Source organism: Neodiprion fabricii, chromosome 1 (genome assembly GCF_021155785.1).
Source record: "Neodiprion fabricii isolate iyNeoFabr1 chromosome 1, iyNeoFabr1.1, whole genome shotgun sequence".
NCBI lineage: Eukaryota > Metazoa > Arthropoda > Insecta > Hymenoptera > Diprionidae > Neodiprion > Neodiprion fabricii.
In genome coordinates this window covers 9,615,624-9,641,430 of record NC_060239.1, presented here as the reverse complement: position 1 = coordinate 9,641,430, position 25,807 = coordinate 9,615,624, and the positions used below count along the sequence as shown (strand labels likewise).

At 39.5% G+C, this 25,807-nt stretch overlaps 1 protein-coding gene across 5 annotated transcripts in view; it reads left to right on the top strand.

Moving 5' to 3' along the window:
- LOC124174359 (cadherin-99C) overlaps positions 1-25,807 on the top strand; it is a 111,178-nt gene that overhangs the window by 45,227 nt on the left and 40,144 nt on the right. Inside the window, exon 2 of one of the 5 annotated variants that reach the window (XM_046553432.1) lies at positions 15,335-15,387. The exons of the other annotated variants lie outside the window; for them this stretch is intronic. The gene's annotated coding sequence lies outside the window, so the exon portion shown is untranslated. The remainder of the gene's footprint in view (positions 1-15,334; positions 15,388-25,807) is intronic. 5 annotated transcript variants of the gene reach the window in all.

Below are 25,807 nucleotides of genomic sequence, written 5' to 3'. Positions count from 1 at the left end.
ACGGGTAAAAAATCCACGTTCAGTTCAATCACTCGCTTCTTTGTTTTCCATGGTCGCGTGGCACTGAATTCCAACCACATCATTATTGTCTTGCTACGATTCTGCGAGCAGTGAGACCCATGAATGATGTCAAATTGTAACATTAACGGATATTTCGATGGTAATGGAGCCATGGAGGATATAGATATCGTGTCTTGGCTCAAGATGTTCTACGCCGTAAGAGAAATTCAGACTTGCACTCTCTCTTGAAAATTGAGTTATCGGAGCTGCAACCGCGTTGAAAGAAGGCTACTTATTAAGAGCAATCTTCATCGACCTACAGCCACGTGAAAGTGGATTCTGCCGCAGTTGCATTAAACTCCTTCGATTAATTTTGCTCAAGTGAGAACTGTTGTGGGCCAAGAGATTTGCGTTATGCGATGAAAGTTTTAAATTACGTACATGCGTGCATCGCGTTTGAGTGAACGATTACGTTCATAGATAAAAATGCGTTGGATTAGCTTGGGCTACGGTAGGAAAGATATTAAATAGTTATGACTTGGAGGAACTTGTGTTCATCTGCATCAATGTAATGACGTGCTGCTGTACCTACTCCATGAACATTGTAGCTCATTGCACTTCGATGAATCGAAATTTCAGTACCACAGGAGACCAATAAAAATGATAAGACAAAGGATGTAGCGTCGCAAAATCTCCAATTTTAACACCGAAAATTTTACCTCTATACACGAGGGAAGTTTATTACGTACCACGCTATTCAAGACCTTGAAGTTTCTGATGTGATCGAACCATAAACTCGAATTATACGGCTAGCTCAAAGTCTAGAAGACTTTAAACAAGTCCATCGTTAATTTGGGTGATCTTAATGCCGCCAGCCGGAGAATTTCACGTCGGTATGCGTTTCGAAACCGTGAAACAATAACAAATTAAATGTTTTACTTTTTTTTTTACAGTTATTCAAATCATTCAAAAAGCACGTGACCAATAAAACCTAAAATGAAGTCAGTTCTATACTTAGAAAAGCTGCGCCGTTTCAGAATGGAATCGGAAAAATCCCTTTGAGAAGGGGAGTTACATTGAAATGGGAAGTTACAATAATCACTCTAAAAATGAAACGATAAGCTTTTGCTGGATTTCGACATTTCAAGGTTTTCAGAATTACCTTCGACGTGCCTTTGCGGATGGACGTCTGGGTGTCTTTGGGGAGTTCAAGGGATGTCTGATCGAGCAATCGAAAAATGAAAATCTGACGTTGTCACTGAAGCATGAAATGAAATTTATTTGCAATTGGATTTTCTTCCACTAGAAGCTTGTCATTCCTACCCGTGATTGAAATTATTTGGGAAACAGGACTAGAGGCCATGTTTAAATTCTTTCAAGATGACCGCTGATGACAGTTCTTCATTTCAATCATCATCTCACAATTCAGCAACTCACACACGTTATAAGTTGTGTCAGCTAGAGGTCAATTATCAGTCAGTGATTGCTTTGCCTGATAATACCTTAAGGTATGATTTAAAGTTCACATGAGCTGACTAGAAATTATATGAGTGGATGATAAATAGACTTATCTAGGACGTATTGTATAAATTATCATCCCATTACGGACTTCGTTCATGCCATCATCGCTCCCAAACGTCAAATATTGTTAACCAAAAACTTTGCGTCTTAAGCAAAGTTAATCCTGTGTGCATTGCCTATACATAGATTTACCATACATTTGCCATGAACACATTATACGACTAGCACCACCAGAAGCAGCAATCCATTTTTTTTTTCTACCGGCAAGCCAGTCTACTCAACGCTGAAAAAATGCTAAAAACATCCTTCAGAGAGAAATCATTAGTAAAGCGAAGCCGTACCAGTTGGGTTAGGTCGTGCCAAGGTAGATACGGCTGTGTATCATCGGCATGCGCGCCTGCTAGTACGTCATTAAAAGTGCGGGCAGCTCTGATGTCCGGTGTGTAACGATTTGCGCGATCCATAAATCGATCTCTTAATTGCTCTCCTCTCGGGCTCCAGGAAAACGACATAGAAGATTGTCGGTTGGTTAAAAAGCACTTGCCATAGACCCTGTTAACTGGCAGCTAACACCAGTCCCTATTCGATCTTGTGTATGTTACAAGTATCCGTCTGAAAAGTCTTGCCCGAATAAATTCCATCGGATGCTACAATTATTTCGGTCAAACTTTACTGTACGATAGAGATTAAAGGCTTATCCAACCACCCCAAGGGCAAGATATGAATTCACTACTACTTTTGATCAAATTTCACGGTGCATTGTTCTACAACCACAACATTTCTGTCTGATAAGGAACCGATGCTGATATTGATACCGATACTCTTGGTAGATTGAACTGATGAAACGAGTCATAATGCTCAATGACTCAGTGTCCAAGCTTCGGGGTAACCTTAAAACGCTTGACAGAGTCTGATTGTTATTTTTCCAGTTTCCACCATTCGATGAGGCACATAATATTATGCAAAGAACTTAAGTCTGCAATTTTTTATTTACCCACTGGTTAGCGTTATGATCCAATCCACCGGCCAATGACTCTTGTGTGGGCTCCGCGTTGCAAAATATCTGCACGAGTGACGACATAGCTTGTAACGGAGAGCACGAAGAAAAGAAAGATGAAAAAGTAGTCCCTCAATGGTGCTACCGCAATGAATGCTGGAGTAAGTAGTTACTGACGAGGTACTGACCAGCATACGTTAGTTCATCTCCTCCGCGTTTATTAGAGTCAATGTTCAAAAGACTTCTACGCTGTCTAGATGCCCGAGGTAATGCCCATGTGCCAATAACTTCGTCGTTGGTTCCACACCTCGAGAGCCAACTTCTTGGTGAGTCGTTTTCGAAACCACCTTCTCTTAGCGATGAGTGATCTCGTTTTTTCATAGACATTTTAAACGCTCTTAACTCCAATCCAAGTTTTTCGATGATGCGAAAATTACAAGCTTATAGTTTCTACAAGATATTGACTATTGCTTGCAAACACTATTGATAGACCACCGTGCGTACTAAAGAGAAAACCGTCGTTCACCATTAGTGAAAGACAAACCAAGGAGGAACAGACAATGCAGTTTACCAGAGCTCGAAGATCTCATGGGCAAAAATATTTGGTGGACAATGCATAATGGCTTGTACAAGTAATGCAACTGGTTATTGTTGAGTACATGTGTGTTGTTCATTTTTCGGTCTCTCAACGCTGAAGTAGTAAGCTCACATCATGAATCACCTTAAGGCGTTTGTCGTGCCTGGCGAACCGTGCAAGATACGTACTCTCTTCGTTGTAACGATATCAAATCGTCACGTTTCCCTTAACTTTGCAGTACTTTATTGCGCGTAGATCCTATTAGCGGTGCTTTGCGCGTTTTAAGCGATGTGACGACGGTAACGTTCGATTCAAAATGTATCCTGTGAGCGTAATTCTTCCAGTCTCGAATCTTAGATAGAAAAATTCTTTCCAAGTTTACTTAATTAGAGGTTCTCAACAAACTCTCCCTATCATAATTCTAAAAGTTTTGTTGCAGTCATGCTCGAACTACACATCAAGATATCTAATGCCACAATCTTCCGAGAAGATTGGTCGTTGAACGGTTATTTAAACTCAAGTCCTGTTCTGGTAAAATACTTGAAAGATTACGATACGAGAAGATACGTTTACTAAAGTGAACCTAAGCTGGAGGCAAAAGAGCAGAAGGCTGAAATACCACTTTCGTTGTTGTATCGGTCATTACTTACTCGGAGTTATTTTTAATGACCAAAGAGAATAGCTCATAGAAAAGCCACGGACGGTAATCAAAGCTCGTGCTTCACAGAACTACACTGTACGGATAATAACGTGCGGTAAGTTCCAAATGTGCAGTATAAGATGCGTTTTACTCGATTCCCACGATATACTTATTATTTTAACCATTATCATTTACTGCTGCAGTGGAAACCGGCGTGCATACGAGCACGAGGTATACTCTTGTACAAACAACAGAATCCCTCGGAGGTCAGCCAAGAGGCTAGACTTTGTATTATGCACTTGTACCAGGCTGTGAACGCCTGTTGCGGGAACTCCTATTCACACGTAACATAGCGACTTGTTGTGATAAACCTCATACAAGCGGCAAGAACTTCCGTAGGTTCGAAGTAGGTACGCGAGTTTCTGGTATGAGCATCGGGCATGCCAACACTAGTTGGTTTTATCCACGTTTACACCCATGGTAAGTAGGGTGTTTCACTTGGTGCGAGTTGCTACTTCTCACATTACTTCACCAAGGTGTAAAACACAAAGCTTACATTCGTTAACACTTGCACCAAACATACATTGAAATTGGTTTGTTATCTCAGATCTCGCTGTGCCGCAATCGCGATTATCGCCGCCAAGTGTACCAAATGATATATAGACGAGTCATAATTGCATAATTGTAAAGTTACAAGGCAGTTCACTTTTTCGCTTAACCGCTAAGATTCTGTAAAAACAGATTTCTTTTCTTTTTTTTTGGACCAACATTTGATTTTTTACAAAGTTAACGTCATTCTTGCTATTAGGATTCACGTATTATACTTCAAATAGTGTAATATTTTACCTAAAAAATAACTGTATGTTAATGAACGATGTAACCCATGAAAGATTTTTTTCATGTGAAAAGAGTAATATTACTTTAAATTCTTGCTACGCTTTTTGAAGCGACAATTTTTAGAATGATTTGCGGTTCGGTTTATTTTCACGGCGAACGTATTAATCTACACAAATTTTATACGCGCATAAGAGAGATTGTGGATATTTTTGGTTGGATAAATGAATCCAATTCCAACGCGAATAATTAAATGTCTAGCTAATTAATAGTAATAAACCTTTATGTCGAATTCTAGGAAAATGCTTGTCGTATGAAATGACTATACTTGAAATAACTATGAGCAAAAAATTATCATCTCGGCAGATTTTGTGCCCCCATGCTTACGTTTCTAACGGTATCATCTTTACCTTCGGCAACTTAATCTGAACACCTGGTATGATTTTTTGTGTGACTGTCTTTCATTCAGAAACATAGCCAATTGTCAAATCTGTAATAAAGACAACCGATGGCCTCCCTGTTTTACAGTACGGCTTTTCGTCCTTGGTTTTCTGCAAGTTTTCATTTTTACGAAAATTTAATGAGTCAGTAGTGGGATGTATAAAATCTATGAAATTCATTTCGCTCAATTGATTAAACATTCGAAGTATTCAGCGGTCCGACGCATTACATAACAATCACATCGACCACTTATTCATTCATTCGATTTCAGTCGCGTAAATGGAAATTTGTTTAGCTTTAATTCATGGTGAAGCATTATGAGTATATTAAATATTGCTCAGTTTCCAAGCGTTGATATTAAACCGCAACGTAATTTAAATATGTTGACTGTGCTGATGCAGTTTCAAATTTTACGCTTGCTAATGAATTGGATACTGAATCACTTTCAAAAGTATCTCAACAGTCGAAACGTTAATATCAGCCCGGATTTTTCTCAGCTGAGTTGATTATTTCTCGTTTTTGTTGAAAATGAAAATATGGTGCTATTATAATTGCGACGTATAAGTAAATTCGAACTTTGATAAAATGCATGGAAAGAATGGAAGGGAGGAAGTCAGATTGTGTAATGTACGTGCAGAGCCTGCAGAGGTAGGTGGTGTCCGCTTCCAAGGTTAACCACCTTCTATTTGCATTGTATTTTAGAGAACCTTTTGTGCAGCTGTTGCTGCTCGTGGTTCTGGTGTTGACTGTACCCTCAAACCGCAGCTTACTGCCCATATGAACGCGCGTAAAAGCAGGCCGCTATATTCGAATGTGCTAATTTAGCGAGGATTTATACGGAATACTGTCGCAGTACGAAGTCCACGTTTGTTTTTTCTCACCTTTCATACGAGGAATCTGAAGAATTTTAGCTCGCGATACGTGCAGTAGTTGGACATTTCTTCGAGTTGGCGTGCTTTGCATTTGGATACTTTACTTACTGGTTTTATCCAAACTACCGCTAAGAAGTTTTCTCACGGTGTTTATGGGGTTAAATAGTAACAGTACAGGGAAATCCGGCATATTGTCACTCGGTGCGAATAAAGGTTTTCTTATACATATATTGCACCTCAAAAAACTTTCGTAAAGATGTAATGTTTTCGACAAAGTTAAATATTTCAACATCGTCTTAAAGATCTCCTTTGGTTCTTGGTCATTATATAATATGTTTGAATTCTTTAAAAGTTTGTGAAATTTCACACGACTTGTAACAATATCAACCGAATCAGTTAATTCTTTTCATATTTACATGCCTGAATAAAGTTGAAAAGTTATCGTTTTAAAAACGATATGTTAGGGGGAACATTAAGTATAATTATACCAGCTGTGGACATTTTTTCATGGCTAAATCCTAAAATGAGGGCCTCTTCAAATATGCCAAAGAATGACATATTATATTTTCGAATAATCTAGAATTTCATCCCATAGAAGTCTACGTGATTTCATATGCTTGGCATAATATCTACTTATCGATTCTCATCTGACGATAAATATTTCGAACAGGCAGCGTGATCTGAAACTGCAAGCAAAATATTAAAAAACGAAGAGGATAAAATCGATTCTGTGAAATCAACGTTTGCCAAAAAAAAATATGTAACATGATTGTTCCAGTGCGATTTAACGGTGGAAATGGTAAAAGTGATAAAATGGTGTTGGAAGCATATCCTACAGTAAATTCTCACATCCTTTACAAGGTGTCCTTTTACTCCAACCAGCCGGCTCGCGTATTTATTCCGAAAGCTATCCAATTAAATTTAACGCGGGTTCGAACATCCCCGTATTAGCAGCGAACAAATTCTTGAACAACTCTTATTCTGCTCACCTGCAGTGCGTGCAGCGTATAAGTACAAGCGACTAGCAATCAGGTGTGGCATCCGATCCGACGGCGTGAGGCAATAATCTGGTGTTGCACATATTTCTCGCGCGTTCATGCAGTCCTCATTTCCATCCGAGCGATCCTACGATGCTTGTTCCGCACGGTGAAACGGAGCCCTACGTCGGGACATCCAGGGTTAGAAATCCTCATTAATGTCCAGTCGCAGCTGATACCGAGCCTTTTCCATTCCCACTCAACATATATCAATGGTCAGCCATTTGCACGGTCTTTAAGCCGTGGACCGAAAGGCCTCGCCCAGAAACTCAAGAAGTTATTTACTCTGCGAGGAGCATCGCGCAAAACGATGAACACAACTTCCCTTGAGCCTCGAGCATTTGACGGTGATCAGTAACGTGACCGTCAACGAATACGCAGACTGATGCATGTACGGGGTCCATGAAGGACAGCATCGCGGTGAAGAGTGGCGAAGATCCGCTAAAAGCAATCTCGTCCTTGAGGAGACGAAAATTTGCTAAGGAAACGTGCGGAAAGAACCGTGAGAAATTGTTATGTAGTGACGATCCCACGTACTGCTCCACTCTTCGTCTTGCATCTTTCAGGTACTTTATATGTATAAATAATGCCAACGCGATGTAGGTGAGTCGCATTTTTATTCGAGGTTCAGCAAAGAGGTGAATGATTTGACAAGTTTACCAGTTTCTTGAAATTATTGTGGAAATCTAATAATCAAGCGTTTACAATGTCAAATATCTTATCAATGATTGGTCAAATGAATATCAAGAAATCTGTCGAGGAGCTTGGGAGAGGGAAAGATTTTGCACGTTTCAAAGCACTCGGTTTACACAATCCCTTCAGTAATTGGCGGGGCTTCCGTTGAATAAGAATTTACGGTCATTGTTCTGTGTTTCGGAGTTTCTCATTCAATTTAGACGAATGTTACACAAGTTATATACCAGGAGGGCAACTTTGACATTCCATTGTAGAGTAAATAAATAACTACGACTGTACCAATGTTAAGAAAATTAGCATTTTTCCGGTAAAACTTTGTCGAAAGCTATGTAAATAATTAATTTGTTAACAAGCCCGACACATGTCGGGAAAAGAATTTTTAATCTCAATAGTTCCGAACCTGAAATCCTCCGATGGTTCCAGATTTAGCCCTATGTTAATCGCAGTCCAGGGTGAATGGATTTGAAAAAGATTCTCAAGTTTGTCAGAACTTTCCATAGTACTTTGAAAAAGACCCTCAACTTCAGCCAACGCTCCATCATAAACTCAGTGCCAGAAATTTCGAGAGGCAGTCCCGTTACATTGTATCAATTTTTATTTGATATCAGAGTATCAGGAGTCTGAAGTTCGACTCCAAGATTGTAGAAATCAGTTTCCTGGAAAATTGAATACAACTCTCTTTGACGTTTCTCTGTCAAGTACGGACTTATCGCTTCGTCGAAGCAGTTCTACAGTTTGAAAATTCAAGTGTATACCCTATACACTGAGTTCTAAAATTGTTCGGAATAAATTATTATCCGTTCACGAGACCGAATTCAGGGAATTTGAATATCTTGAATTTCATTTCCTGACCATCTGTCTTCGGGCTTAGTGTGAGACAGCGAAGGTGCAACAGGGTGCGCGCTACTCGGGATTCGGAAATTGAGAGGGTCAAACTTACAATTAAACAGGTTTCGGTAGTATTATATATTCCAGACCACAATCAAGGGAACCAAGCATTGTTGAATTTTTGAGAAAAATACTACTCTAATCTTGTTTCTGGGTGACTCTCTCTCCGATTGTCACGACCGTTTTGACCTTCAAAAATCAAAAAATAATTGTTGCAGCAGGAACCCCACGTACTACGATGTCGCGTGCTTTCGTTATACCTGAACTATAAGGTTAAGATTATTTGTTATCCGTTTCACGTTAAATATTTGTGTACCATGATTTTTCGGGAGTGTCCCGGAATTGATATCTTGATTCAAAAAACTGTCAACACAAAATAAACGAGCATTCAGTTATCCATCATTTGAGTATGTATGTACACAATAGGGTGTTTTAGAAAAAAATTATTTACGATTTTCCACCGTGGCAACGGATACTAGACTTTCCTGTAACAGCTAGAAAACTAATTTTCATTTTCTACCTAGAACTATATTTCGATTGTAGTAAAAAATTAAAATAGTTAAGAACTGAGCGGTAACTGGAACTAAAAATTTCCCTCAGTGCGGAGAATTTGTCAATCAGTCTCCAAAATTATCGCCTACGTTCGATTGTAAAATCTTGAAAACAAGCTCGCTTGGATCAGTGAACTACAGGCACTCGGGTCTCTGGATAAAATATTAGAGTGTACTTCTTCAGCGTGGGAAACACTCGATAACCGAATATTTTACCCAACATTGGACGATGCCTGACCTCAGCACATGGCGTTACTCTGTCATTTTCCCTGACATATTCACGCATGTTCCTTCATAACACCTCGGGACGAGAGCAGAACCACGAATGCGCATGTTTCTGATCGTGAGCTGTGGGCGCGACGACGCGTTTCTCAATAACTTTGGTAACAGGTGTGCTGCTCCATGGTTGTTGCGGTGCTATGGCCACGGATCAAGTGTCCGAGGCCCCGCCGACCTACGCGTCAAATATTATCATTGCGTGGGCAAACCTTCAAGTGTTTTCAGTCTTCCACTTGACTCTGTTGCAGTGGGCTTGCACTAGTCGTAAGCCTATCTCCTGTTTTGGTGCTCTGGGAAACGTGCACAGACTATATCCTGCAACAAATTAACCGGCTGACCGGTACGAGTTCTTCCACTTTTCATGCCAAGACTGGTAGCCACATACGACCGACCAAATTACATCGAAATTTGTACCTGGGGGTTTTTTTTTTATCCCTGACGTCGTGTCGGAACTTATTTTTTGAATTTGCATCCTGAGGGTTAAAATAGGGGTGAGTCGAGGTAAATTTTCAGCCGCGTTATGAATCTTGTTGTCATATTTGAATTCGATATTTGGTGTACCTATAGATGCTTCAATTCTGATGACGGATTCATCATCAGCGATCCCAATAATCCACAAGTAACAAGTTTCTAAAGACTTATCCGACTACTTGATTTTTTTGTACAACGTTGCTGAGGCCTAGTCGTAATTACCGGTATTTGAAGCCGACATTTTAAATCCCTCATATTAAATTTTTCAATTTTGTTTTCAAATTTGGATTTAGTGATCCCCAAAACGTTAATGTACCAATTTTCGTCCAAATCCATCAAGAAATATCAGAGTTATTCAAAAATGTCAACCGGTTAAAATGAAGTTGAGATTTGATTCTGGTTCAAAAACGATTCTTATAGATCCAGTGTCTCGAATATTTGGAATTGGTAAATCCGTTTCCGTTTACAGTGGAATCTGCAACGTGACAAGAATCTTTCAATGCCAATCATCTTATTGTTAGATATGAGAAAACCAGAAAAGAGCTGCCTGAAATCGTTACAAAAACTGATTCCAAACGGTTGACCGTCTTTTTTGTGTGATTGTTTCAAGTTTTTTCTTCACCATCCTTCAGAGTGTTTCAAAAATATGTGGCAGTTATTTTTTTCGAGTAGGAAACGGAAAAATTGTCAATTAAAAATGTTGGCAGTATGTTTTTCGGGAAAATTTGTCACTTTTTGATTAAAATGAAAAACACAAGATTATCGTTCAGTACAGTCGATTGATGAAAATGATGCATAAATTTTCAGCTTAACGGAATATCTGTAACAAATCGTTTATAACATTGAGAAAAAAAATATTACTCTTTCTCTCTCAGGACTATCAACGTGCAAAAAGGAAGAAATAATACATCTGGTACATTTATCCGAACGATTCTTTTTACACTGAGTTCTCTGTACCTACTAAACACATTGAAACGAAAGGCTTCAAACTAGACCGGGTGTAACGAAGCGAAGACTAATTGCGCTATCCAGATGCTACGTAGTCTAACTTGTCGATTATCATTCTCGTTATCGCTATTATAATTGCCAATTCTCTATGAGTCTGTAGCAGAGTGTATTCAAGTAATGCAGAAAGTACGTCGTGCCGTTAGTTTGTTCGCTCGTAAGTCCTTTGATTTTTATTGTTCTCGTTAATCTTTTTCTTCGCCTTTTCCTCGTTTATATCCTCGTCTGTTTGTTGGCCGCATGACGGCATTAAACCAAGCCGCACCTTTTCTCCGTGAAATCGATTATTGTTACGGAATACCCATTTTCTTCGTTCACTCCGGACTGTTCTTCGACTTTTATTTTTCATTTTTATCGATTCGTGCGCTTTCTCCTGTGCATTTATGCTTTCCTCAACGCATTATTATCTTTATATTCCATCACATATTTTTCCTTTCCTTTTCGGTTTAACGGTTAAATCCCACCGGTTTTACACTCGTTATATGTGATATTCTTGCAATAGTATAGAAGCATATATATTTTGTGATTCTTCCCAGAATCGTAAGCCAGTCCGATTCACTAGCACACGTCGTTTTAAATGAAAAGAGGCTTAACCGTATTTCACACGAAAGTTTTTGATCGATTAATTGGTCTCGTTCTGGTACAAAATCTGAAAGTATCTTCACGTAAGTATTCGTTCGTAAGATCTGTAAATTAAATTCACCTAAAGGTGTTGCTCCGTTAGAAAGTAACCTACAACTTGTTCGCGAAAAGTGTTGATATTTAAAGCTATATGAAGTACCTAAGCTTTAATTTCTGTCAGTTGAGTAACGGGTAGATTGAGTTCTCCTTGCAGAATCTATCGAGTCGTAGGAGTCTAAGATTTATATTTCTCAAGTGAGTTTAATTTATAGAAGTGGCGATTTTTTTCAAAACTTGGAGTCTCTCTTGAAGCATAGATTTGGAATCTTGAGATGATTTAGTCTTGATATCTCAGGCAAATTGTTTAATACACTCACTCATGTATATTTCACTCGATCCCTGGGAGATGGATCCAGAAAATGGATCCTTAATATTTCAGGTATCAGGTTCTTCCGTTCATTGACAAACCACTCAGCTCGTACTAACTTCCGACAATGGGCACGTGTGTGTGTGTGTGTGTGTTCCGTCTTCTTTCGAATTGAAGCTTTTTGCTTCGAGGAATTGCTTTTCGATGAGCAGTCTCACATTTGTAACCACACATGCTTACGCAGGTCTTTCGCCCAAGTCCGAGTCGAGGTATGCAAATGGCCGTGCGAAGCAGAGTAAAGCAATTGGCGTTAGACTCGTACTTACCGGTTCACCCTGAAACTACCTGTATTTAATTATCACGGCGGGCCGAGACTCGAGTTGTGCACAGCATAACGATGTGGAGGTAGAGTTGGTAAAATCAACTCTACCTACTGCGACTCAAGTGAGGTGATCGTAATCTATACGCACTCCTCGGACACTCGTTGTGCGAGTGTCACTCCCCGAGAATAACATTTTAACACATACCTACCCCGGGACTGCTAATTTCTCGCGTATGAAATGCCCGCTGCATGTAGACAAGCATGCTTGTAACTGTGTACAAATTATTTATACGCACCGGTATATCCTGCGTTGCGAAGCAAATCGCGACAAGCGGATGACGTAGCTGAAGGTGTGTCGTTCAATTTATTGTGTACCCTGATAGAATATTAAGTACTACAAAAGGAGAAATAATCTTTGGCATTTGAGAGATGCTTGAGTTTGTACGGGCGTTGACCACGCATTGTTGATAGCTTTAACAATAATGACGACGCGGCTGGAAATTAGACCCGTATGTTTTTTTTGCTTTGAATACTTTGTACTTAGCCCTGACGTTGTGTACGACACTGGTGTCACACTGGAGACAGTGGAGAACCCGTGTCAAAAATCATTGCGTATAAACGGAGATGTCAATTTAAATGACTTGAAAAATTTCTGGGATACTCTTTAACTATCATATTTCAAGGCGAAGCAGTTATCCTTAACTGAAATTTGGATGTAAAAAAATGATTCGTAAAACAACAATATACCGGAAAATGGTTAATTCTACTCGAAAAATCATGACTGACTAAAGTTCAAATATTTTGAATTTAAAGTTGACTAAGAACTCTCAAAACACTGATAGTTGAGAGAAAAAAATATAGTGATACTTGGCGATAAAAAAAAGGTATTTATTCGAGCTAGTGAAGTTGATTTTTGGAAAAAAGAATGAATTACCGATTTTTACGATATTCCATTACTTATGGTGGATAAAATGAAATTATTCTGAATGTTTTTCATGCGGAATTTAGGGTGAACATGCCGTATATTTATGGTTTTTCCAATCTGATCAATGGTTAAAAATAACTTTTCCTCAACCCCGTGACCTTGATTGCTAGGAGATCATAACGCCTAGCATTCTTTACTGATTTCTCGACTGAGATTGGCGATAAAAGTTTCGTGCGTTTTTTCTGTGAGTCAAATTTGGTACTTGGCGGCTTTACGTACGTTCTAAATATTTTTCATTCAGATAAGAATTAACTTCGAGTCGTTCAAATTGTTTGCGGCATGCTTTTAGATTCCTGTAAAAAAGTGACCCTAGTCAGACTTCTTCACTGCGATTGTTTATAATCTTATATCAACTTTTTCAAAGACTTCTTAGACAAGCTTATATAGTCTTCCAATTATCAACATGGAAAGGTCGTAGATTCTCTCTCATAAATTCAACCTACCCAACACATGAACCCATTTCCATATCCGACCGAAAGAGAAATTTATTTACTCGTCGCTTATTTTCAACCACCAAAATGTCGTCGCAAAGTTTTTTCTTCGCGTGTCATTCGACTTCCTCAAATTTCTCCATTGTTTACCAAATGTCGGCGAAACCGGTCACATAAACACCTTTCTAGCCGCGCTTCGAATTATCCAACAACAACGATTCATCCCGCTGAAATGGAACCGACAGTCAAGTCTCCAAAGGAATTACAACTCGAAGTTGATGCTGTGTATAATTATTATGCTTGTGTAGGCAGACCTGTGTTAAATTTAATGTCGCTCGACGAGACGACGTGCCTACAGGCACCTAGAGAAACGCATAGCCGCAGCTGAACTGCACTGGATCGTGCCAGGATGCTGACCTTTGTTTATGAATGACGAGTTTCCACGCGCAAACCCACTCTTCAAAGTACTACTTTCTAACGAGTGTGTTGAATTTAAAAAAAAAAAAAACAAAAAAACAAAGACGTGCCTACTGTAACACGTCCGAGCCCACACTGTCCCTGCACCCCATTAATCTGCAACGAATTACATCTGCTCAACACTTGCAACGCGCGTTCTCTTCTCAACCATGACGTTTAGTTGGGAAATTAGAGCAGTTAATCTATTCGTCCGCAACGTGCACGTGCGTTCGCCCACCGCAACGTGCATACTGCGATAATCGCATCAGGGACGTGTATGGGGAAGCATGCCAAGACCCATGATATAATCGATAGTTGATCACAGAATATATCAGCAATTCCCGGAACACGTTCTTACTTGATGTGAAGAATCCTCATGACCTCAGGGTTTGTACGTGGGAAGAAATCTTGGCTAAATGTAGGTCGATCGAAGAAACGTCAATTGTTTGTTAACGTTTCGGCCATTAGGGTGGGCCCTCATCTGGACATGTATTTATTTATCTAAACATCTGGTAGAAATTCAGACCATGACTGGTGAAGATTCAAATGTTTACGCCTCACGCATCGCCGATAACACTTGACTAACAAAAGCGGAGTCTAGTCATCCACCAACATGTTAAACAGTAAAACTTATGTACCTACATTAAGTCATAGTCATTGCCAAATTTAAACCACAGTCGATACATTGTGGAATCTTGAGATACTACGCATGGAATTTTCCTTTAATTATAGCACGTCGTAACTTCTGGTTTTGCTTTCATATTTTCGTAGTATTTTTAATATCGAACAGAAAGTGAAATATTATGGGAATCTAACGTCACACTAGTTAGTCCAAGGTTTCTACATGTCTGGAATTTCCTAACGATGTTTTCGCGGCGGGTTTCCTAAAGTCATTATATTTTCAACAAAATTTGGGAAATTGATTTAGAGAGCTCTAATACATCGTAGAATAATGTTTTTCTTGTTAAATTCATTTACACCAGTATCTCATGACATGATAATGCAGACGTCTTTACTCGCCATGTTACAACTCCAATCTAAAGAATAGTCTATATTTGATATTTAGTCTAGAAAAAAAGACTGGATTTGAACAATTGCATCATCCACGAAGTAATCGTGTTCTGTACTGAACTATACCAGCGTCATGGTACATCGTTTATTTCCACGTTTTCTGCGGACTTGTTTTCCACGGTAATCACTGTCCGTAGTCATTATTATAGTGATTGGTGCTGCGTGACTGACGTAACCCCGCAAGCTAGGATTTAGTCTTCAGATTACGAGTAGAATCAACCGTACAGTTCGTTTTCCAAGGTTTTGTAAGAAATGATTGTTTTCTGTTTCAGGTACGTTATTCCAGTTCGCCTTTTGCCACGACATAGCTTGACCCTCCTAACGTGTAAGTGTATAACTGAATTCATTTGAGATCAAAATTGGAATGTCGAAAAACTGGTAATATCAGTTTTGGAAGTGTTCTATAACGTAAAATAAAGCCTTTCGAAGCTATGAAATTCAAACGAGTAGATTCAAAACTCGGCGGCGCGATTGAAATTCCTAAATTGCCTAATTTCGAATTATTTGGTGACCCAATTGGAAGTGAAGAAATCAAACTTTCAACAAACAACAAAGCTTCGAATGGTCGGAATAACGACGGTTCAAGGTTCCGAAATGTAAGCTACCGAAAATTCAAGTTACGATAGAGCAAAGTTCCCAAAAGTGCAATATACTCACATAGCGTAGTTTACTGAACGAGTGAGTGTAAGTAATCAGAAATTCCGAAAATCGGAATGACCAGGATTCCGAAGGTAAAAATATCAAAAATTCAAAACAAAAAAGATTAACGTGGTGAAATTTCACCAAGCCAGAAATTCACAGAACTGAGAATCTTCGATCATTCGGAATTTCGTTGATTCAGATTTTGAATTTTCGTATTTCCGCACTTTCGGAACTTATCAAATTTGGCATTTGAATCCCACCCCAAAATTCGCAATCAGTAAACGCAGGCATCAGATTCGACGAACACGAAGCAAGTTGTCAAAGTAAACAGGCACGGAAAATGCTGGGATGTTCGATGTTTATCCCAGATGGTTCTTTGATCATAGTACCGATCCTATTTTCACCGTTCTCTGCATGAGATATACGTGCTTGATATTATATTAATCCGTATGGGTCCGCAGAGTTGGACTGTTCGGATACCATTTGTGCGTTATTTACAATGGAACCTACGTAAATTTCAATCCCTACGAGCGTCTGCAGGTACGAGATTTTACTGGTACAATTCCGACGACTGGGCCAAAACCTCGGCTACTGCCGTGACTTTTATTCGATGTATCATGGCTCCCCCTTTTCGTATAAAATTTACTGCTTGCCCCCCTGCAGGAGTCGTAGACTCTCGCGTATATAAGGAACAAATTACGTACGTAGTTGTGGTATTTCTAGATACAACTCCAATAAAATGCATTTCCCCAGGGGTCTTTTATTTCCCGTTCAACGTATCCGTCGTAAGAAACGGAACCGGCTTTTTGGCTGCAGCTGGTAACCGTCACGACCGCATGTCGATTACATCGTGCATAAACGCATCTAAACTCTAGCGGTGGAGAATAGTGTCGATTTTCATGTGAGACGATCACGTCTGATTTCGACTAACGATCGGGAAGTTCGGATCAATTCTTTGTCATCTTCAGGCCTAGACGTGGTTCTCCAACATGGCTTCTTTCCGTACAAGTACAAGCCATTGTTGTATGGCGGGGTCAAGATTATTCAAAAACGTATCGCTTACCTACTTGATGTAGATGGTTTCACGTTAGAACGTCTGATCGTTTCGCGTATGCTTAGAATTTTGAGAGAGTTTCTTCCACGTCGTGATATGAACCTTTTTTAAAACGCCTTCACGGTGTAGTTTTAACCCGTGCCTAGTACTCAAACGTTTGCACTTGTCTATCTCACGCGTATTTTCATTCGAAAATCATGTCTGTGACAAGATAATTGGCTTACGATGTATTCCGGTAAGCATAATTACGAGTAGACGCGTTGAATAACCTCGTTTGCGGGCTGCGGGATCACCGCTTTTTGCTTTTACACTTTACATAGAGTAAATGACTCGACGACGGCACGCCTTAAAACGTGTTTTATTACGACGAAAAAAAATTATACCCGAGAAAATTGAGCTCTCATTTCACTTTCTACGCGCGGCTTGCGCGGTGACAAATAATTATCAGCCCTTTTATCATGTACGTTAATAATATGAATTAAACCAGCCTCGAGCCAGTTTACTCGTTCATTTTCACTCAGGCTAACGACAAGCCGGTATTTCAAACAACGCCTGCATCGTTGTTAGAGAATCGATGATGCAGTACTTAATCAAAAGTTTTTCGCGGAGTATTCAATCGCTATGCCATTTAGAACGAAATTCAAATTCAGTAGACCAGGCACGAAGTTTCACGGTAATCGATGAAATGTCATAGAACCTATCAGGGGTAATTTCCTAACACGACTGCATCAATGATTCGTGATTTTGTCGCTACCATTTCGAGAAACAAATTGGCAGCAGCAATGACCATCAAACAGTTATAGATGTCAAGGCTGCCGTGACCAGGACACCGGATTTCGAGTTCTCGTTACTGGTGCTCGAGTAATCATTTCGGCCACGGAGTTCGCGTGAACGATCAGCAATAGCTTCTGCAAAGCGTTCGCTCGAAGCGATGACCAACGATGCGAGCTCGAGTGCACATGTGACGTGGGCCGGTGCACAATTGAAGTCGTGTAGTTGGCGAAGCCCCGAAACCATCTGCAGTATCTGCAGCTGGGTGCTGAACTGCGTTGAGCCGGTCTGCTCAATTGCTCGCAGCGTAATGCTTGCGGTGCTAATTGCTATTTTAATCAATGCCGGACTGGCTATTACTAATACAGTGTCATGTACGATTAATATCACTGGCTGAAACCACCGAATACAATCCCGCGATGAGTGATGCATGACCGAGGATTAGGTAATTAGAGAGCTGGTGTGGAGGGTGTGAAAAACCAGTGAACGAAGCGAGAGGAATAGCAAATACAAATGGTATTGATTATCACAGTGTCGAAATGAAATTAAATCGAAATGACGATGTATTTTCCCTTTATCGAAAAGAATACCGTACCCTAATTCTTTTCTTACATATTTGCTTTCAATCACACTATTGAAATTAAACATTAATGCGGAATTAAAGAGAGAGGATGAGCCGTCGTTTGAACATTTTTTTTGTAAGACACTTTGGCAGCGCTGATTACAAATTTGAACTTGCAATAACAAAACGAAGTGTGAAGTTTGTAATTTTTAAGTGGACATTTGAATTCACAATCGCAACAGAATCTATGGTATTGTTGTGCCAATCCTTTTCTTAGATATTACTCAAACATTTTGTTTTCTGCGCACTGTAAAATCAACTAAACTTCTTGGTTGTAGAAAAATAATATTTGGTCGGTTGTTCGTTAACTTTGAAATTCCGACCTGTTCTTTTGATTCTGAGTCCGCAGTATTACGCAGTATTGTAGTTATTGATGCCCGCACAAAAGGAAACGATCAGAATCAGTGCAGGTAATAAGAGTTGAATTCCAAAAACGCAAAAGAAAATCAAACAGAGTCTAGCGAGTTAAACTTTTGTCCTTTACCGTTGTATAAAATCTCGTGACCTTATATCTGCATGCGGTAGATGCCATCGCAAAAGTGCAGTCTGCAAGTTTGAATGTATTCATGTAAATGCATACGGATGAGAGCGAAGATTCTGCACTAGATGCGGGGATCTCACTCGACGTAGGAGAAAACAAAAAAGAATTGTTTGCTCAAACTCACGCTGAAATTGGCACAAAATTTAAATTCATTTTACAACAACTATTCGTGTTCCTTGTCTGCAAGGCGATCTCACCCCGAAGTGCAACTTTCATGCGTTGCGTCCTTGAATTTTTATTAACTACTTGATTTATAACTGGAGTGACTGGATTTTATTGTTCCCTTGTTCACGGCAAGGACTTCTGCACCTTAAATCTATAGAAATCCGTTCACATCAGATTGCATAACTCGAATCTCATATACGCTACATATCGCGCAGATAAACAAAATACGCGTCGCTTGGTTTTTAGTCTACTACAACGTATTATAAAAAGAAATCAAATCGTAGAGATCGACCTGGAATACCTTCCTTGTGAGTAGTGACAGCAAACCAGCAAGTAGGTACTCAATCAACCAGTGGATCGAAGCTTGTACTGTGATGATACAGAGTGAAGTACAATTAACTGTAGAAGAGCTACAAGCAGCTATAGTATGTGTCCCAATTACGACCAGTATAAACAGCTTGATACTTTATAAACGGGATCTGCACAAGTGCTTCCTATATACTTGCAGTACACAGATTTTGCTTACGGTGTCGATGTATTACCTTAGAGAAATATTTCACACTTCCCAAAGTAATTGGCGTTATTTCGTGTTTAAGAGGATACTTAACTGAGATCTAACAGCAATGTGGAAGTGCTGGATTCACCTACAATTATTCAAAATGAAGTCAAGTAACGGTGGTGGTTGTTTCTTAAGGACTTTATTAATTAATGTTTTGTTCTTCGGTAACCAACGTTGAAATCAGTTGAACGGTTAGTTTAAACTTGGGATCCCAACAATTGGTACTGCTCTACCTTTTGCTACAGTCAATGTGCAAAGTATTGTAACCCCACAAGTTCGTTGTGCCGTTATCGGGCGTCCTTTACCGTGGAAGAGGGCATAGTGGAATGTTTCCAAGAACATATAATATAACTTCGCGCGAGATATTACGGTCATTTTTCTCTCCACTTTAGACAACATCAATAACGTTGAGAGCTCGCACTTTCTACCCATTATCTGAGAAAAACAGAGATACGACCCGGGCTCCCGTCGTAGTTTTAAAACGCTCTTTTACGGGGAAAGACGTTTAAAACAATAAATAAAGTGAAGTTGTAAACTAGACATGTCACGCACGTCGTGCCGTAAGATAGGTAGGTGCGTCTTCACATTCTTGCTGGATCTGGTCGGCCGGAAACTCACAAAACTGTTCATATTTCTCTGGAAACACCTGTATTGTACTGAACTACAAGCAGGTTCGATGTTTTATGCAACATGCATTGGAAACTTTTTGCAAAATCCTTAAATTTGTGCGTAACTGGATCTTGCATCGTTTAATTGTTACGGATGTAAACCGTTCGTCGTCCGTTCACTTCTCCAAAGTTTCCGTTTCCGCTATCCACTGGAAACGGTTCTCATGATAACGGAATCGGATGGTTTCACAAGACTTAATGGCGATGACACATTTGCACCTTTGCAACGCGTCCGCGTACTTTTTATCCCTAAGCCGTGTTAACAGAAGAAGATGCAGAAGTCTGTAATCCCTGTGTGCTTTCATCTTGAAAAAACAATTAACAGAAGTGGTTTCATCGTTTGCACAGAATTCACACACTTCAGGATGTACTTTCACGTGTGTATTACTATGCGATACGTTTATCGGTGAACCGCAATTGACGCAGTGACGTAACATTTTTCTTTACATTGAAATTTATTGTTACAATAGAATTCTTACGTTGCAAAATTGTCGACGAACGAAACAGCAGCTGCACGTATGTGTATAATATTCTTCTTTTGTGTTCAATAAATTGCTTCCGCTTGTGTTTTTCTCTTACGCGGCCATTGGACAAAAGCATCGCATTGTCTTCGACCAAACCACAGCCGCAATTTCGTCCAACTTGTTCTTCGATAAGAACGCCGACGCTGAATGCGTCAATTGACGCGTCTTCCACGCTGAATTCACCGTGTCAAAGTTTCGTAAAACTAAATACATGATCAACGTGTATCAAGCTTGCCGCAAATTTGCACAGAATGTCTCGGAAAGGTAAGATTTAACCGTAACTGACAACGTAAGGTTTGGGAAAACGTAGTGCCAGGCTGTGGAGCCTGTTTTGTAAGACAGCGTGACTCGGTGTATATTTTTCGGTTATACCGTGAGATCTTGCACCTTCAGCGTTGGCCTGGATTGGTTTGCGTGCCAATACCACATTCCACGATTGACCTGGTGCAGGTGCGATTTGCTCGACTTCTTAACGTAGCATACGAAGTAAAATCTCATGCATGCCAAACGCAGACCGAAGTGAATTTCCTTGTTGCCAGTCATTTCATTGGACGGATACGTACGAGTGAGCAAACTTTTCGTTGTGCCGAAATGCGGGAATATCTTTATTAATTAATAATGTTTACTTTTCGATCATTGGGTCTTCACTTTTGATATTTTTGACAAGCGTGTAGATTTCAAGTTTCGCGTCAACTGTGGTATTCATTTGCATTGATAAAGCCACAGATCACCTTATATTTTTGCGTCTAACTGAAACTACTAAAAAGCTCGGAAATTATTCAAAGATTTCTACTTATTTTTTACGGTCTTCCCCAAGAAACACACCAATGTTATTATGACATAATGCTGGTTACGAGTACTTACCGTTACTGCAGTTCAGTCTTTGAGTGGTCTATAATTTCCAAATGCAACAACTAGTCTCGAACCTTTTCAAATGATCTACAATATAATTGTAATTGAATAAACGGAATTGTGTTTCCCAGTAGTCTCACCTTTTCCTAAATTTATGAATGTTTTTTGTCCACATCACATCCGGTCATAGTCCCAGGTTCGCATATGGTTACTTCATATATTATACTTCTTATCAGTTTTATCATCGCATCCAGTTTTAGGATGTAACCTTGTATTTGTAATCTTGTCAATTTTATTTAAGACTGTCGAAGTCATAATTGATAAGGTGCCATTTCGTTAGGAAGGGCTGTACGGTTCCGTCTAACACGCGGAGTAAAATCGTATCAAAAATCCCAAGCGAACAAAAATTGGAAATGCTTCAACGATCGTCGTGACAAATATTCAAATTCGATTCATAGGAGGATGTGCATTTGTTCAACACAAAACAAATTTTTTTAAAACATTTTGATACGTAACAAAAAAAAAGCATTCCAAAGATGAAAGAATTTCTCTTTCGGGTTGTCAATAGGATTTTTTGTCAATGAAAACTTCGTCAATTGCGTATCTCACACCGCTGCTGAATGCAATGCCACCTTGCAACCAGATTCTTGATAGCACTAGATTTCTTTCTACAAGAAGTACGAATCATCCAGGCATGAAAATGTCCACTTCATTAGTGGAGCATTTTTTTATCTACGATACTTGTCCGTACCGTGACCGCGAAGAACGATCAAAAATAATAAAGTGTTGCAGGTATCTAGCGGGCTGATTTTTATAGCATATGAAAAATTCAATAAAACACTAAGAACTAATTTCCCCGTTAAATGTTGTGATAAATTCGTTATGTCGCTTGTTGCATCTGCTCCAATGCCAATTGGTTCCAACGACACCGGTTTAAAAGCATGTAATGCATAAATAGACTCCTCGGTATTTCCATATCAACATCAGTTAACATGACATCGCTTGGATGTTATCACGCGGAGTTACTGCTATTAAGTGTATCACAGGTACTAAGATTGCACAGCACATATTTGCTGTGTACATGAAAATCGCGCAAAGCTCTTCAAAGCTAGAAACCCTATCCAGTTTGCCAACCAAATACGTAGATTTGTTCTTCGGCTGAAAAATCTTGTTGGTACTCTAGATTGCAATAACGAAAAGTCAAACGAATCAAAAATTTGATTTTAAGATGTTGTCCAATTTCACGTGGAAAGCCCCGTACAATATACATCGATTTTGCCAAGAGTTTCCATCGCACAGTGAATACAATTACCCTGACACGTCAACTGATATCATGAGCAATGGCTGCCTGCGCATTGTTAACATTCATCGCACTGTCTCGTGGCTGAGCTCGGTTTTTCGTTATTTTGCACGCGATCGTTTTATTTCTTGGGATTCCGACACGTTTCGATCAATCTCGAATTCCGCCAGGCCGTTCACTGCGACTCATTGGCCACTGCCGTCCGGTAGAGCACTTTCACCATTATCGATACCGCAGGAGTCACGACTTTGTTCTGCTTTCTCACTCAAGTACCTCTCAATATTTGCCTCGCCTCGATCTGTCGGGCCCTCTTATCACCAGCGGACGACCAGATGACGAAGTGCACAATAATAGCCGCATGCGAAACAGGAACAAATTCTCTCCAACCTCGGTCCTGCCAATCGTAAAATCGATTGTTTTTCATTCTGGACACTCGCGACGCATCTGGAAACCTTTCCAGCCACATATTGCAGCCAATGCACGAAAATCATCCCTTGGCGCCATGAATCATGTCCGGAATCGCATTCCGTCGTCGGGCGCATAAACCATTCGAGACTTGCACAATGTTCGCGAGTACGTTGCGCCGCACTTCAACTACTCTACGCGTACTACGTTTCTGTTCCTGTATATACGTACAGAATTACGTACGTGAATGCCAATACTGCCGTTTCCATCACGGCACACTGAGCACGAGTCCGCAAGTTATCTGTATATCATTGACTTCCGCGGTTCGTGGGCTCTTTTATTTATTACCGTTGCATGAATAATATCATGCAACGTCAATGATCGGTATTTCATCGCGGCGTAAAACGAGCATGTACACGCGTACCATTTGCCAATGTAGGAGTAAATTTAAGCTCTCACGGATGCCTTGCTTGTCAGGGAGTTTCTTTTTTGTCATTTGTGCCTAACGGACTTTTGTGCGTGCAGAAGTTTTTCATGTGAAGATGCGATACGTAGTCGTTATTACACAAAGTTAGCGAGTCATATTTTAAAAGCCACGTTTATACCGTAGCGCAACTGGTTATGAAAACACAATCATTGATCAAGCCAAGCATGACTAGTCACATCTTGTTCGACTATGATACTTACGGCAAATAAAAACTATCGTGTACCATTGAAGAACTGCTTAAACTCCGAGGCTCCTGACAGTACTTGAAGGTATTTTTGAGGTATCGATTACTGTACAAAGAATCCGGTTGCGTATTATACTCGAATAATGTGAACGGTTAGTTCGTTGGATACTTAAAAGAAAAAGTACGTGCGCCACAACACGTGAAGCGTAAAATCGTTACAAGACTCTGAAATCGAAACTTTCGAGTAACGTTACGTGCATAACTTTCCTGTGAATTCCTCGCGAGAAGTTACGAGCCGTTGAAGACCTTCGAAAGAGGAAAACCTTTCGCTAACATTGTGTGTATTCCATTAGCTCGATATATGATGGACGAAAAATATTTCGCATTCAAAATGCAACGTTAAATGGCTTGAATCAAGAACGGGGTGAGGTCAGTGATCCGTGCAACTCGTAGGAAATCTTAAAAGCCATTATTTACGGTACCTATTATGAGTTGCATTAGCAGATTAAGTTATGGCGTACTGTGAAATAGCTTAGGGATCTTTTGTCGGTAGCAGTCTCGCTAAATGCGTCGTAAAGCGATCTACTTATACGGCAACTTACTCAATTGTACTTACTTATAAATTCCTTTGGTATAATTCTAAGCGGTGAAATTTGGGAAACTGGAATAGAAACGAGACAATGCTTGGAAAAATCAGTGAATACAAACTTGGTGTTGTAATTCTGTAATCCTGTGAAACTTTAACAAAGAAGGTCTAAAAACATGGTGAATTTTGGCGAAAGCGTGATAGATGTTCGACTTATCACGAAATGCAATCTCATTCAATGTCAAGAGAACATTTACATGGAGTTGAAAATTACATGAAATATCGAAATAGACGTCGAGTGATGAAACATGGACCATGCTTCTGTAGGATGAGTTCATAAATTTTAAATTTGGTTAATAGTCTAATGCTGGATGAGTTATTCCTTGTGTTGCAAAACTCAAGACGTCACTCGTTCCTCATCATTCACCCATTGAAGCAGGTTTCTTTGGAATCACAGTGAAGTTTATACACATCTTTGATCTTACAGGTTACATTTTAGAAAATAACGGCAAGGTTTGGTTAATTTTTGTATCACCTCAGTTTGTTTTCATTTATAGTTTCACGCAGTTAGAATCGTGAGATCCAACAGTTCTCAATCTGTTCTAACAATGCAGTCTGATTTCGTTTAGTAATGGCAATAATGCGTTTGTTCAGTTTCATTTTTATCGCACATTGTTAGCCGGTATAATTTCAACTAATTATTTTTAGCTTTTAAGAACTATTAAGCCAATGGAAAATGCGAAAAAGATTTCTATTACTACACATATAAAAAGTGTTTGAAATTCACGGGAACTAAATGATTATATAATACAAAAAAATCAGATCTTTCATACTTTGTGGGATTTAGTGTAAAGCTTGAAAAATATTCTTTTATCGTATCCTCGTCATGATTACTCTAAACTACAGTACAGATGTTTCATCACAGTCGCCTAATCGTTTCCGCATTCCTACTCGATAATGCTGTACAAATCGTCCGTAAGTATATACATTATGTGCCAATATACCTATGGATATATTTTGCACTGCATCTGGCTTGCAAACTGCGAGTGGAAAAATTTCTTCAAGAAGGATGTGTAAAAGTCGAGTAATTTCGGAGTTGAAGTTCGCAACGCGAGGTAAGGAAATATTGAAAAAATCATTACTTTGCGACTTCATAAATTACTTTGATGGAGTTGCATTTGCGAAATATAAGCGTAATTACCTTCGCCTACGGTTTATCGCATTAACCTGCGCTATTCTCAAATTACTGTTTTATTCGAAATAACTATTTTTCGGGGATATCTATCGTTATTTTAATGTTACGAATACTTCAGTTCCACGAGTAGATAACTGAATTTTTCAATTTGCGAGGACCTTCGCAGTCGTAACTGGGATAAGTTTCACTT